This window comes from Lynx rufus, unplaced genomic scaffold, assembly GCF_022079265.1.
Source record: "Lynx rufus isolate CCGP_SWC_20201006 ecotype Redwood Valley unplaced genomic scaffold, mLynRuf1.p SCAF_4, whole genome shotgun sequence".
Lineage (NCBI taxonomy): Eukaryota > Metazoa > Chordata > Mammalia > Carnivora > Felidae > Lynx > Lynx rufus.
The window spans coordinates 116,854,938-116,869,792 of NW_025814856.1; the positions used below are offsets into that span (position 1 = coordinate 116,854,938).

General features: G+C 40.5%; 2 pseudogenes; one reads left to right on the plus strand and one right to left on the minus strand.

Moving 5' to 3' along the window:
* Window positions 1–1,980: 1,980 nt before the first annotated feature.
* Window positions 1,981–2,469, minus strand: LOC124523157 (ADP-ribosylation factor-like protein 2-binding protein; annotated as a pseudogene).
* Window positions 2,470–6,166: 3,697 nt separating this feature from the next.
* On the plus strand, window positions 6,167–8,053 carry LOC124523441 (keratin, type II cytoskeletal 7-like; annotated as a pseudogene).
* Window positions 8,054–14,855: the final 6,802 nt, after the last annotated feature.

Below are 14,855 nucleotides of genomic sequence, written 5' to 3' on the forward strand. Positions count from 1 at the left end.
ATTGTACCAATGTCAATGTTGATAGCATCCCTTGAAGCACAAAAGTTTTTAATTTTGATGAAGTCCAATTTGTTTTTCTTGTGTTGCTAGTGCTTTTGGTACTATATCTAAAAAACTAATGCTTACTCCTAGGTCATAAAGATTCATTTCTGCTTTCTTCCAAGAGTTTTTTAGCTTTAACTATTACATTTAGGTCTATCACTCATTTTGAGTTAATTTTTAACTTATGGTGTGATGTAGGGGTCCAACTTCATTCTTTTTCATGTGGATATTTAGCAGTTCCAGAAATAACTATTCTTTCCCCAGTAATTAGTTTTTGCATTTCTTTTTTTTATTGAAATAGAAATTATTTATTTTTATTGTTTTTAATTTTATTTCCAATATTGTTGGCATACAATGTTATATTAATTCCAGGTGTACAATATAGTGATTCAACAATTGTATACATTACTCAGTGTCATCAAGATAAGTGTACTTAATCCCCTTCATCCATCCCTCACCCATCTCCCCTCTGGTAACCATCAGTTTGCTCTTTATAGTTAAGAGTCTGTTTCTTGGTTTCTCTCTCTCTCTTTTCCTTTGCTTGCTTGTTTTGTTTCTTAAATTCTACATATGAGTGAGATCATATGGTATTTGTCTTTTTCTTTTTTTAAAGTTTACTCATGGCACAAAAGTATTTAACAAGCACCACACATCAGTTACAGAAATACATATAGTCTAGAGCTTATACTTTAAAACCAGAAGAGCTGATTGGAGTCAGTCTAGAGTCTTATTTCTACTTGAAAGATATAGAAGGTACACATTGAGAATTGAAATACTATGTTTTTTCTTTCTAGAGATGTGACATCCATGTTTTCTGGTCAGTAATTTCTATGAAACATTATGCTAAATAAAAGCATTGATGACCAGCAAAGCTGTTTGCTATTTCCTACTTGTGCTGAGCCAGCCCAGTGGAACATTGGGGACACTTGGTAGGGACATTTTGATAGGAGGAAGGAACTACAGAGCCTTTACCCCAACAGAAAACCTAAACTAACTGATTATACAGAAAGGATTTTAGCAAACCTGTACACGTAACATGCTGTAAGAAAGAGAGATCTTTTATACTTCTAGCATAAGCACACACTCACTGGTACCCAGTGAAATAAGAATTCCAACACAGAAAGCATTTTTGCTTTCATAGCACTAACAGCTAAAAAGCACACAACATATAATAACTTGATCTTTAAGTGGGTAGTCATGGAAGCTCCAAGATTATATCCACTAGGTTAGCCTGAGGATTCATCTATAAAAATATTTTTCTAAAAATGCTTAAAAGACAACTCTAGAAACAGACTACATCAGGACTAGCAGAAGACAGTGATGCAAGGACTAACAAGTGTAAGACAAGGAACTGATTTTCATATGTAGCTTCAGGTAAGGGATATCTCTCTCAGTTGATTCCTATAGCCAATACTAGCTGGAAAGGGAGCTGCTTCAGAAAGCTCAGCTGGCTTGAGTAACACCCTAGAGAAATGTTCCCAAACAGACAAAAACCCCTTTGTGGCTGCGGGACTGAAACTGATGCATGTAGAAAGCTGTGAGCACACAAAAGGCCTGGTGGACATGTGGAGCCTGCTGAGACAAAGAGGGCTGGAAGTGGTGGGTTCTTCCAAATGCTGTTGACCTACCAATATGTATGTTGGGGAAGGGGCCAGGGGTGGAATGCTGGCTTTGGACTTGCTCCAGAGGAGCCTGACTCAGAGGCCTGAGAGGGGTCTACCTGGGGGAGGAGTGCTAGGATTACTGAAGACAAGAAGGTGCTTCAGGGTCCCAGGAGGGTTAGATGATTGTCTTCTGACCCGTCAATACTTAAAATTAATGAAGAGTTGAGGAACAGAGTCAGTATTTCCAAGATGTATTCTGTCACATTAGCCAAAGCCTCTTCCAGTCTATTGGGCTGGCAATGTCCAGAAAGATCCCATTGTCTGATGGTGGGACCTAGGGCTGCAGGTCACGCAGGGAAGGTGGCAGAGAAGGTGATTTGCACAATGAAGTCACCACTAAACCACTGCTTAAATCCAGTTCCCACTTTTCTGTTTCTGCTCCATAGTCCAGAAACATTTCTTTAAAGGCCAGAAAATCTGTAAATGTGAGCAGCATGTCAACTGTGTCACCAGCCACTTCATCTTTATGGTGCTATAGAGTTGTTGGGAAAGTCACCATGTTAAATCCAGGAATCTGCTCCAGCAGCTATTCTTCAATATACTTTTCTAGCAAAGACATACATTTGTTAAAAATAGGCACATAAGTGAGTTTATTTTCTTCCATGTCTTCAAACTCCTGATAGTACTTGTCCATAGACTTCCTCTGTAATAACTGGAACTCATCATCCATGATAAAGTCCTGTAAATATCCGATCACAGCATCAAATTCTGCATTGGAGGTGGAAGAGAAGGACAGCACAAAGCTCTCTTCCTCTACATTCATCCCTGTCGCTGCAATCACCTGCGGGACCCTACCCTGGGTGCAGCTGGGCCCAGCCAAGAGCCCAATATGCATCTGTGAGGCCTCCATTACCCACACTGGGGTTTCTCCCAGCCAAGCCTCACTGCTGACTTGTGCTACATACCTACTGTCCTGCCCTGGGCTCCTCTAAGGCTATTGTATAGGACATCCCCTTAGACTCACACGTGTACTACCCAATTTGGCAGGTGGGTGGGTAGACAACAGACCCTTGGAGCATCCATTGATCACTGGGAGACAGAAGCTAATGCTTTTTCCCTTCTCCCAGGTGCATGGTTCTGAGATGTATTCATGGTGCCCTTTACAAGTTCCCCTGAGGACAAAGCATCAGTTGATTGAGCTACACTTTTCTTTTGTTGACTCGACCTCCTTTCCTATTTCAATGCCTATTCCTTACTTCTGCTCTCTGGGACACAGAAACCTTTGTCTCATACTTTACCATCAGGATCCTTAGGCAGAGATACAGAGGGTTTAGGAAATTACTTGGAAAAAGCAGACAAACAAGGGAAAAGTGGAAAGAGCAATTAGAGATGATTCAATTCTTCAGGGAGAGGTGATAGAGGATAATGAGTTCCAGTTATTATAGAGGAATTTCATGAGAGTGGGAAGCATGGTTGGATATTGTGGTTGTTTTGGGGGTAGAGCCAACAGGATTTGTAAATGGATTGGATGTGGGGTATAAGAGAGCAGAGTCAAGGGAGACAGACCCCAAGTGTCTGGATGAGCCATTACAGCATGGAGTTACTGATGCCATTGTCATGGGCTAGTTTGGAGAATTTGATTCAGTACAGTTAGCTTCAAGAAGCTCATTGAGCATTCAAGTGGAAATTTCTTATGTTACAGATATTGAAATGGAGACCAAGAAAGGTGAAAAAAAATCACCTAGTTTAAGGTCATATCACTAAGAAACCAAAATAGAAGAAAAGAAGGCAAAACAAAAACCCATATCTACATCAATATATATCCTAAATGCTTCACCTCCTCTTTCACCTGAACTTCATCTGTTCCCAGAAATTTTCCCAAAAAAGTCTTCTGAAGCAAACGTGTGCTCTGGATTTGACGGGGTCTTAGGGACATAGTGGTAGGTAAAATGAAGGCTGAATAGTTTAAGGCTATCATTTTATGTCTTCTTGAACATCCTTTGATTATGTTACCTATCCCTCAGAATAGCTGAGCGACAGTGGTTCAGGATCTTTGTTATCACCTGAGGGGGAAGAAGGGAGGCTCAGAAATGCTGAATAATTTGACTGAAACTGCATAATTAAGTCAAGTTGCTGCCTAAATGAAGATTTGTGCCATCAAGCTCCCCTGTGCTATCTCTGCCTGGATGAATGTTCCAGTGGAGCCAAAGCCATTACCTGGGCAGTTCTTCTCAGCTTGGCTTAGGAGTCTTGGAGCCTGGATCTCTTCACACTGCCTCTTTGATAGACTATCTGAGACCAAGTATGAGCCACCATGGGGCCCCAGGACTCTGGGCTCCCTTACTGAGAGGGTGGTGTCCACTGACATTTCTAAACTGTGTTTCTGTCTAACATCTTGCAAAAACTTGCAACTGATGGAACAAAAGACCCTTTCATTACCTTGGCAGTAACTGAGTAAGTGAGTCACTCACTGGCTCAAGGCCAAGTTCAGGTGTCAGGTACCTGAAAGCTGTGAAGAGAAGATAATGCATTTTCCTCTCCAGGGAGAAGAGAAAACATGTTTCCTTCTTTCATCTGTATCAAGATTATCAATTTAGCAGTTATCTGAACTTATAAAACTGAACTTAAACTTCAGTTAAAATAGTCTAAAATAGTCTAAAATAGTTAAAATAGTCTAAAAATAGGCACAACATTTATTGTCTTTTTAATTTTTAGTACAATAATGTATTTTTAATTTTGTTTTGTGAAGTGTTAACTGTCTTTGTTCAGTACCTTGCACATATGAGTTTCTGTCCTATATGCATTATAAAATGCTTATATGATATGAAACACCTAGCATAGATTTGGTGTTGACATATGGTCAACAGATGTAAGAATGAATTCTTTTACTAGCCATTGAGAACTGAGTCCTTGAGACCATCCTGGGAAATCTTAAGAATGTGATTTGGTTTTACAGATAGTGATAAAATCCTAAGGACAAGGAATGGAAGGAACCATATGAAGTATAGAGAATGGAAGGGGCAAAAGAGTATTTTAAAATTTTCTCTATTCAAAGCATTATGAACTAAAGAGCACCTTGATAATACCCAAAGATAATACACCTTGATAATAACACAAAGAGCAAACACAGGCTTCTTATGTTCACTGAGGATGAACAGCCTGGTGTATAAAGCCTTGAGTGTTCAAAAACCACCATAATTATTGTGTCTTTGCTTGTCACTAAGTGGGACTCTGACCTTGTTCCAACACCAGTACCTTTCCATGAGGTGGGGTTTGGTTTTGCTTTATTAGTAAAATAAGGTGATCAGTATCAATTGTTGGTAGAACTTGTGAAGAGGTGGATAGACACGTGGATACTTTTGTAAATGTCTTCGAACAATACATAATTCATATATGGATGATTATGATGGTTTGAAAGATGGTATCCTTGCTTCTAATCTGGGTGTAGTGACCAATCAGAATGGCTAAAATTAACAACTCAGGAAACAACAAATGTTGGCCAGAATGTGGAGAAATGGGAACGCTCTTACACTGTTGGTGGAAATAAAAACTGGTGCAGTCACTCTGGAAAACAGAGTGTAGGTTCCTCAAAAAATTAAAAATAGAATTACCCTATGACCCAGGAATAGCACTGCTAGGAATTTATCCTAAGGATACAGGAGTGCTGATTCATAGGCACAGATGTACCCCAATGTTTACAGCAGCACTTTCAACAACAGCCAAATTATGGAAAAAGCCTAATATCCATCACCTGATGAATGGATAAGGTAGATGTGGTATGTATGTGTGTGTGTGTATACAAATGTACACACACACACACACACACACACACACACACACACACACAATGGAATACTACTTGGCAACGAAAAAGAATGAAATCTTGCCATTTGCAACAACGTGGATGAAATGGGAGGGTATTATGCTAAGTGAGATAAATCAGTCAGAGAAAGACATATCATGTTTTCACTCCTATGTGGATTTTGAGAAACTAAACAGAAGACCTTAGAGGAAGGGAAAGAAAAAAATAGTTACAAATAGAGAGGAAGGCAAACCATGAGAGACTCTTAAATACAGAAAAACTGAGGGTTGATGAGGGTGTGAGTGTGGGGAATATGGGTGATTGGCATTGAGGAGGGCACTTGTGGGGATGAACACTGGGTGTTGAATGTAAGTGATGAATCGTGGGAATCTATTCCCAAAGCCAAGAGCACACTGCATACCTCGTATGTTAGCTAACTTGACAATTATCTATCTATATCTATATCTATATCTATATCTATATCTATATCTATATCTATATCTATATCTATATCTATCTACATCTGGGTGTAGTGAGAAGCAGAGTTTTGTCTGTTTGTGGACTGAGCACAGGATCAGCTTCTCTTTAGTTTCACAACGGCCACTCTGCTGGGTCCACAGTTAGAGAACTTTTCACCAGTTCAGGGAATTCTCAGAGAATTGAAGCAAAACAGAAAATAAAGGTAAATAAAGCTAAAAGTAGAAGAGGGGAATTCAGCATGGAATACAAATGTAAAAAAGGAGTTGTTATTACCCTCAGAGCTGATGTTCAAGTTGTCCAACCTATTTCTTTGTCAGAGTTTTGGGATTTCCTGGTAGGTTTGAGAGCTCAGAAGAGAAGTGAATATGGAGAACCAGAGATCCAGGCTGCATCTTATATATGAACCAGCCACCCAGCCTGCTCTCACCTCAGCAGACCTAGTCCCTAACCAGCAAGGATAGAACTCTTTTATCTGCCACACCAGAGGGCTTCAAATCTCTGAGACAGATTCATGTTATGAATCCTACAAAAAGAAGATCATAGCTATTAGAATAGCTATCCAAATAAAATATAGGATGTCTAGTTCTATGTACATGTCAGGCCATGTAACGTTTGGGACATACTTGTACTAAAAATTATTTATCTAAATTTCAAATTTAACTGGGCATCTTGTTTTTTATTTGGTATATCTGACAACTCTGCATCTGACTGACCCATTACAAATGATGGTAAGGGAGTTCGGCTCCCTTGTACCTGCCACTATGTCCAGCCTGGTCCAGCCAGCATGTCTACATACTTAAGCTCCCAGGTCTTCAGCTCCAGTTCCATCACTTTATTGGGGTGGGCCACCCAGGTGCACCTGAGCTCCTTAGCCCCAGAAACTTCAGCAACAGCCACTTTTATGGTCTGGGTGCCTCTTGGCCATGCATAGCCCTGTTCTCAGCCTACAGGTGTCCAGTTGGCACTGAGATCTGTGAGGTCACCATCAATCAGAGTCTGCTTGGCTCTGCTGCAGGTGGACATCAGCCCTTCTATCCAGCAGATGTACCAGGAGGAGCACAAGCAGATCAAGACCCTCAACAACAAGTTTGTCTCCTTCATTGATGAGGTGTGGTTTCTGGAGCAGCAGAACAAGCTGCTGGAGACCAAGCAGGCCCTGCTGTAGGAGCAGAAGTCAGCCTAGAGCAGCCATCTCCATGACACCTTTGAGGCCCACATTGCTGGCCTGTGGAGGCAGCTTGAGTTGCTGCAGCTGGACGGGGGCCACCTGGAGGCAGATCTTTGAAACATGCAGGATGTTGTGGAAGACTTTAAGACAAGTAGGAGGTTGAAATTAACTGTTGAATGGCTATTGAGAATGAGTTCGTGCTGCTGAAAAGGATGTGAATTCCTTCCGCATGAACAAGGTGGAGGTGGAGGCCAAGGTGGATGCCCTGAATGGTGAGATCAACTTCTTCAAGACCTTGTCTGAGCCAGAGTAGGCACTCCCAGATCTTGGACACATCTGTGGTGCTGTCCATGGACCTGGATGGCATCATAACGGAGATAAAGGCCAAGTATGCACCCAGGCTGAGGCTGAGGCCTGGTACCAGACCGAGTTTGAGACCCTCCAGGCCCAGGCCAGGAAGCACAAGGATGACCTCTGGAAAACCCCAATGGAGACTCTGGAGATGAACTGTGAGATTCAGAGGCTGTAGACTGATATCAACAATATAAAGAACCAATGTGCTATGTTGGAGGCTGCCGTTGCTAAGGAGGAAGAATGGGGGGGGGGGAGGCGCTGGCACTCAAGGATGCACATGCTAAGCGGGAGGAGCTAGAGGCTGCCCTGCAGCAAGCCAAGCAGGACGTGGCACTACAGCTGTGTGAGTACCAGGAGCTCATGAACGTCAAGTTGGCCCTGGACATTGAGATCACCACCTACTGCAAGCTGCTGGAGGGCAAGGAGAGCCACTTGGCCAGAGATGGTGTGTGAGGTGTGAATATCTCTGTGGTGAACTCCACTGGCAGAGGTGGCAGTGGGCTGGTCATGTTGGCCTTTGGGGGAGCCATGCAGGGCAATGCCCTGAGCTTTTCCCGCGGTGGAGGGCCTGGGACCATCAAGTCCTGTTCCATCAAGTCCTGAGCTGCCATTCACAGGAGCCATAGGAAAATGAGCCCTGGTGTGTGGAGACCCTCCCCCCGCCCCCATGGTCATAAGAGGACTCCCATCCCTGGGCCCAAGACTGCCACGGAGTCTGAAAAACGATGTCAGAATAGTTTCCAATAAAGCAGCCTTTCTGGAAAACAAAACAAAACACCCCCCAAAACAAAAACAAAAACAAAAAACAAATGATGGTAATAAACTTTACCTGCTTAGGAATAATAAAATCAAATGTCTAGAGATGTTATATATTGGTGGGAATGCCACTAAGTATTATGTGTCTGTGGGAAAAATCAAGTACTAGTTCACCTTTTTATCAGTGAATGGATAGTAAACATTATTAAAAATAATACAAACTCCTTTAAAAAATATATTTCATTAGAGGCATCTGGGTGGCTCAGTTGGTTGCATGTCTGACTTCGGCTGAGGTCATGATCTTGCAGTTCATGTGTTTGAGTTCTGTATCGGACTTGTTGCTGTCCGTGCAGAGCCTGCTTTGGATCCTCTGTCCCCCTCTCTCTCTGCCCCTGCCCCGCTTGCACTCTCTGTCTCTCAAAAAGAAATAAACATTAAAAAAATTTAAATATGTATGTATGTATGTATGTATGTATGTATATATATTTTTCAATAATCTTCATTTTATCCTAAATTCTGGTATCCCAGAAATCATTGGTTTGGGATTTCTGCAGCTAAATATGGATTTGAAGTAGCCTGGCTTTCTTTGAAATGAACCCAGCTAGTGTACATTTTCAGGGATGCTGTGTCTGTACAAGGTCCCATCAGTAAGTGAAGTGGGCAGGAAAAGTCTCTGACAGGGGTGGGATTCAAGTCATGCCTTGTCTGATAGGCAGAGCCTGGTAGGGTTTGCACTGGCCAGCCAGACTCTATCCTCCCCTCATTCGTGTTCTTCACTGTCCAAGTCATCCTTTTATTTAGAAATCTTGCTGGGTATTTTCTCATAGCAGATTAGATGCTTAGTTATAAACTAAGTGTTGATAATTTTAATCAATGCTGATAATTTTTCTATTTCCTATCTTGTCACCCTCCTTTCCTCACCACCAGGTAAGGAGGGAAGTATTGCTTTCCATATTTTATAGATGGAGGATTTAAAATGAACACCCTTGTGGCTGATCTTCCTGTGTGTACTCCTCAGATGTTGGTTCTTTCTCAGATAGAATCTACCACTGATACATTTCTCTTCGTACATTATATTCTTTTCCTGAGTGATCACAAGTCCTCTCATAGTTTCTGTTGATGACTCCCAAATTTTCAGTCATCGAATGCACACTTATTAAGTACCTACTAACAGTTGAGGTGCTGAGGACTTAAATGTGAGTAAGACACAGTCTCCGTCCAGTTGCCAAGGTGCCAACTGCCTATTTGACATCTCTCCTTAGATGTCTAGTGGGCGTGTGAAAGTCACGTTCTCCCAAACGAGTCCATCATCCTCTGCAATTCCTTTTTCTTTATTATCAACTCAGTTATCCAAGACTAGACATAACCCTTGACTTCTCCCTCTATCAGAACTCCACAACCAATTTGGTAATTCCTTCCATTAATCTCCTAGGAGCACAGGATGATGGTTAGAACTTTGGAGATTGCCCAAGTTGGAATTCTGGCTCTGTGTGCTTGCTGTCTGTGTGACCCTGCCTCATTTTCCCCATCTGATAATTTGGAATAATAAAGAAACCTGACAGAAAGAGCTTAGATGAACTTTAAATGACTTAACCCATAAAAAGGCCTTGGAACAGTGTCTGACATATAGGAAACAAAAATATTACCTATTATAATTATTATTATGCACCCTCTCTTTGCCATCACCACTGACTTAGTTTGGAGCACTATCACCTCTTACCTGGATTACTACAATTGCTTCCTATCTGTTTTCCTACTACAGGTCTTTCTGCTTCCTACTCATTTCCCACACTAACACCAGATTTCATTTTTAAAATTAAATCTATTTCACTTCTTAACATCCTTTGGTGACTTCCTAGTAGCTTCAGAATAAAGTCTGAAGTTCTCAGTATGATCTGCAAGGCTCTTTATGACCTGACTTCCATTTTCACTTTCTACTTTGCATGCTCTAAAGTTACTGTTTTGAATCTCCCTCATTTTCATCTCTCCAACCCACCTGGAAACTTTCAACTCTTTCTTCCAGACTGGTTTTAGGCATCATGCTTTCTAAGATCCTTCTGCAACCCTCCATGTTGGGATTGCGAGTGCTTCTATTATGCTGGTGAAGCTGTACATGCATTAGTAGTGTCCAATGCAATGCCTAGTGAATTATCACCTGACATGTCATTGGGAGACCAAATGTAGTATTTCTGGTTCCTGAGATTGCACCATGGGCACCGTGTTACTTGCTTTTCCTTTTTAAAGTTTGTTTATTTTGAGAGTGAGATAGAGGGATGGGCAGAGAGAGAGAGGAAGAGAGAGAATGCCAAGCAGGCTCTGTGCTTTCAGCACAAAGCCCAATGTGGGGTTTGATCTCATGAACTATGAGATCATGACCTGAGCTGAAGCCAAGAGTCACTTACTTAACTGACTGAGCCACCTAGATACCTCTGCTTTGTCTTTTTTGTAACCAATATGTCTTTTTAGATCCCCATGGACAGGAAGGGGCCAGAAGAGCTTCAGAAGAGTTTGGGGCACATGTACTAGATAATCTTTTTTTAAATTTTTTATTTTTTAAGATTTACATCCAAGTTAGTTAGCGTATAGTGCAACAATGATTTCAGGAGTAGATTCCTTAATGCCCCTGACCCATTTAGCCTATCCCCCCTCCCACAATCCCTCCCAGTAGCCCTCTGTTTGTTCTCCATATTTAAGAGTCTCATGTTTTGTCCCCCTCTCTATTTTTATATATTTTGCTTCCCTTTCCTTGTGTTCATCTCTTCTGTGTCTTAAAGTACTCATATGAGTGAAGTCATATGGTATTTGTCTTTCTGTGACTAATTTTGCCTAGCATAATACCCTCTAGTTCCATCCACATAGTTGCAAATAGCAAGATTTCATTTTTTATTGCTGAGTAATACTCCATTGTGTGTGTATATATATTGCCGAGTAATACTCCATTTTGTGTGTGTGTGTGTGTATATATCTATATCTATCTATCTATCTATCTATCTATCTATCTATCTATACATCTTCTTTACCCATTCATCCATTGATGGACATTTGGGCTCTTTCCATACATTGCCTATTCTTGATAGTGCTGCTATAAACATTGGGGTGCATGTGCCCCTTCAAAACAGCACACCTGTATCCCCTGCATAAATGCCTAGTAGTACAATTGCTAGGTCGTAGGGTAGTTCTATTTTAAATTTTTTGAGGAACCTCCATACTGTTTTCCAGAGTAGCTGCACCAGCTTGCGTTCCTACCAACAATGCAAAAGAGATCCTCTTTCTCCGCATCCTCGCCAACATCTGTTGTTGCCTGAGTTGTTAATGCTAGCCATTCTGACAGGTGTGAGGTGGTATCTCATGGTGGTTTTGGTTTGTATTTCCCTGATGATAAGTGATGTTGAGCATTTTTTTCATGTGTCGGTTGGCCATTTGGATGTCTTCCTTGGAGAACTGTTTATTCATGTCTTTTGCCCACTTCTTCACTGGATTATTTGTTTTTTGGGTATTGAGTTTGATAAGTTCTTTATAGATTTTGGATACTAACCCTTTATCTGATATGTCGTTTGCAAATATCTTCTTTCATTCTGTCAGTTGCCTTTTAGTTTTGCTGATTGTTTCCTTCGTTGTGCAGAAGCTTTTCATTTTGAGGAGGTCCCAATAGTTCATTTTTGCTTTTGTTTCCCTTGCCTCCAGAGATGTGTTGAGTAAGAAGTTGCTGTGGCCAAAATGAAAGAGGTTTTTGCCTGCTTTCTCTTCAAGGATTTTGATGGCTTCCTGCCTTACATTGAGGTCTTTCATCCATTTTGAGTTTATTTTTGTGTATGGTGTAAGAAAGAGGTCCAGGTTCTTTTTCCTGCATGTCGCTGTCCAGTTTTCCCAGCACCATTTGCTGAAGAGACTGTCTTTATTCCATTGAATATTCTTTTCTGCTTTGTCAAAGATGAGTTGGCCATACGTTTGTGGGTCCATTTCTGGGTTCTCTATTCTGTTCCATTGATCTGAGTCTCTGTTCTTGTGCCAGTACCATACCGTCTTGATGATTACAGCTGTGTAGTATAGCTTGAAGTCTGGGATTGTGATGCCTCCTGCTTTGGTTTTCTTTTTCAAGATTGCTTTGGCTATTTGGGGTCTTTTCTGGTTCCATACACATTTTAGGATTGTTTGTTCTTGCTCTGTGAAGAATGCTGGTGTTATTTTGATAGGGATTGCATTGAATATGTAGATTGCTTTGGGTTGTGTCGACATTTTAACAATATTTGTTCTCACTACCAAGGAGCATGGAATCTTTTCCCATTGTTTTTGTGCCTTCTCCAATTCCTGTCATAAGCTTTCTATAATTTTCAGTGTGTAGATTTTTTCACCTCTTTGGTTAGATTTATTCCTAAGTATTTTATGGTTTTTGGTGCAACTGTAAATGGGATCGATTCCTTGATTTCTCTGTCGCTTCATTGTTGGTGTATAGGAATGCAACCTATTTCTGTGCATTGATTTTTATATCCTGCAACTTTGCTGAATTCATGAATCAGTTCTAGCAGTTTTTTGGTGGAATCTTTTAGGTTTTCCATATAGAGTATCATGTCATCTGCGAAGAGTGGAAGTTTGACCTTCTCCGGACCGAATTGGATGCTTTTATTTCTTTGTGTTGTCTGACTGCAGAGGCTAAGGCTTCCAATACTATGTTGAATAACAGCGGCAAGAGTGGACATCCCTGTCTTGTTCCTGACCTTAGGGGGAAAGCTCTCAGTTTTTCCCCATTGAGGATAATATTAGCATTGGGTCGTTCATATATGGCTTTTATGATCTCTAGGTATGCTCCTTCTATCCCTACTTTCTTGAGGGCTTTTAGCAAGAAAGGATGATGTATTTTGTCACATGCTTTCTCTGCATCTATTGAGAGGATCATAAAGTTCTTGTCCTTTCTTTTATTGTTGTGATGAATCACATTGGTCTTTTATGGATATGGAGCCAGCCCTGCATCCAGGTATAAATCCCACTTGGTCATGGTGAATAATTTTTTTAATGTATTGTTGGATCCGGTTGGCTAATATCTTGTTGAGGACTTTTGCATCCATGTTCATCAGGGAAATTGGTCAATATTCTGCTTTTTGGTGGGGTCTCTGGTTTTGCAATCAAGGTAATGCTGGCTTCACAGAAAGAGTTTGGAAGTTTTCCTTCCATTTCTGTTTTTTTGGAACAGCTTCAAGAGAATAGGTGTTAACTCTACCTTAAATGTTTGGAAAGATTCCCCTGGAATGCCATCTGGCTGCAGACTCTTGTTTTTTGGAAGATTTTTGATTACTAATTCAATTTCCTTACTGGTTATGGGTCTGTTCAAATTTTCTCTTTCTTCCTGTTTCAGTTTTGGTAGTGTATATGTTTCTAGGAATTTGTCCATTTCTTCCAGATTGCCCATTTTATTGGCATATAATGGCTCATAATATTCTCTTATTATTGTTTTTATTTCTGCTGTGTTGGTTGTGATCTCTCCTCTTTCATTCTTGATTTTATTTATTTGGGTCCTTTCCTTTTTCTTCTTGATCAAACTGGCTAGTGGTTTATCAATTTTGTTAATTCTTTCAAAGAACCAGCTTCTGGTTTCATTGATCTGTTCTATTGTTTTTTGTTTGTTTGTTTCAATAGCATTAATTTCTGCTCTAATATTTATTAGTTCCTGTCTTCTGCTGATTTTTGGTTTTATTTGCTTTTATTTTCCAGCTCCTTAAGGTGTAAGGTTATGTTGTGTATTTGAGATCTTTGTTCCTTCTTTAGTAAGGCCTGGATTGCTATATACTTTCCTCTTATGACTGCCTTTGTTGCGTCCCAGAGGTTTTGGGTTGTGGTGTTATCATTTTCATTGGCTTCCATGTACTTTTTAATTTAATCTTTAACTTCTTGGTTAGCCCATTCATTCTTTAGTAGGATGGTCTTTAGTCTCCAAGTATTTGTTACCTTTCCAAATTTTTTCTTGTGGTTGATTTTGAGTTTCGTAGCATTATGTTCTGAAAATATGCATGGTATGATCTCGATCTTTTTGTGCTTGCTGAGGGATTATTTGTGTCCCAGTGTGTGGTCTGTTCTGGAGAATGTGTACACTGGAGAAGAATGTATATACCATTGCTTTAGGATGAAATGTTTTGACAATATCTGGGAAGTCTATCTGGTCCAGTGTGTCCTTCAAAGCCATTGTTTCCTTATTGATTTTTTGATTAGATGATCTGTCCATTGCTGTGAGTGGGGTGTTGAAGTCTCCTACTATTATGGTATTACTATCGATGAGTTTCTTTATGTTTGTGATTAACTGATTTATATATTTGGTTGCCTTCACATTTAGCCGATAAATGTTTACAGTTGTTAGGTCCTCTTCGTGGATAGACCCCTTCATTATGATATAATGCCCTTCTTCATCTCTTGATATAGTCTTTATTTTAAAGTCTAGATTGTCTGATTTAAGTGGCTACTCTGGCTTTCTTTGGTTGACCATTAGCATCATAGATGGTTCTCCATCCCTTACTTTCAATCTGAAGGTGTCTTTATGTCTAAAGTGGGTATCTTGTAAACAGCATATAAATGGATCTTGTTTTCTTATCCTTTCTGTTACCCTATGTCTTTTGATCGGAGCATTGAGTCCATTGACATTTAGAGTGAGTACTGAAAGATA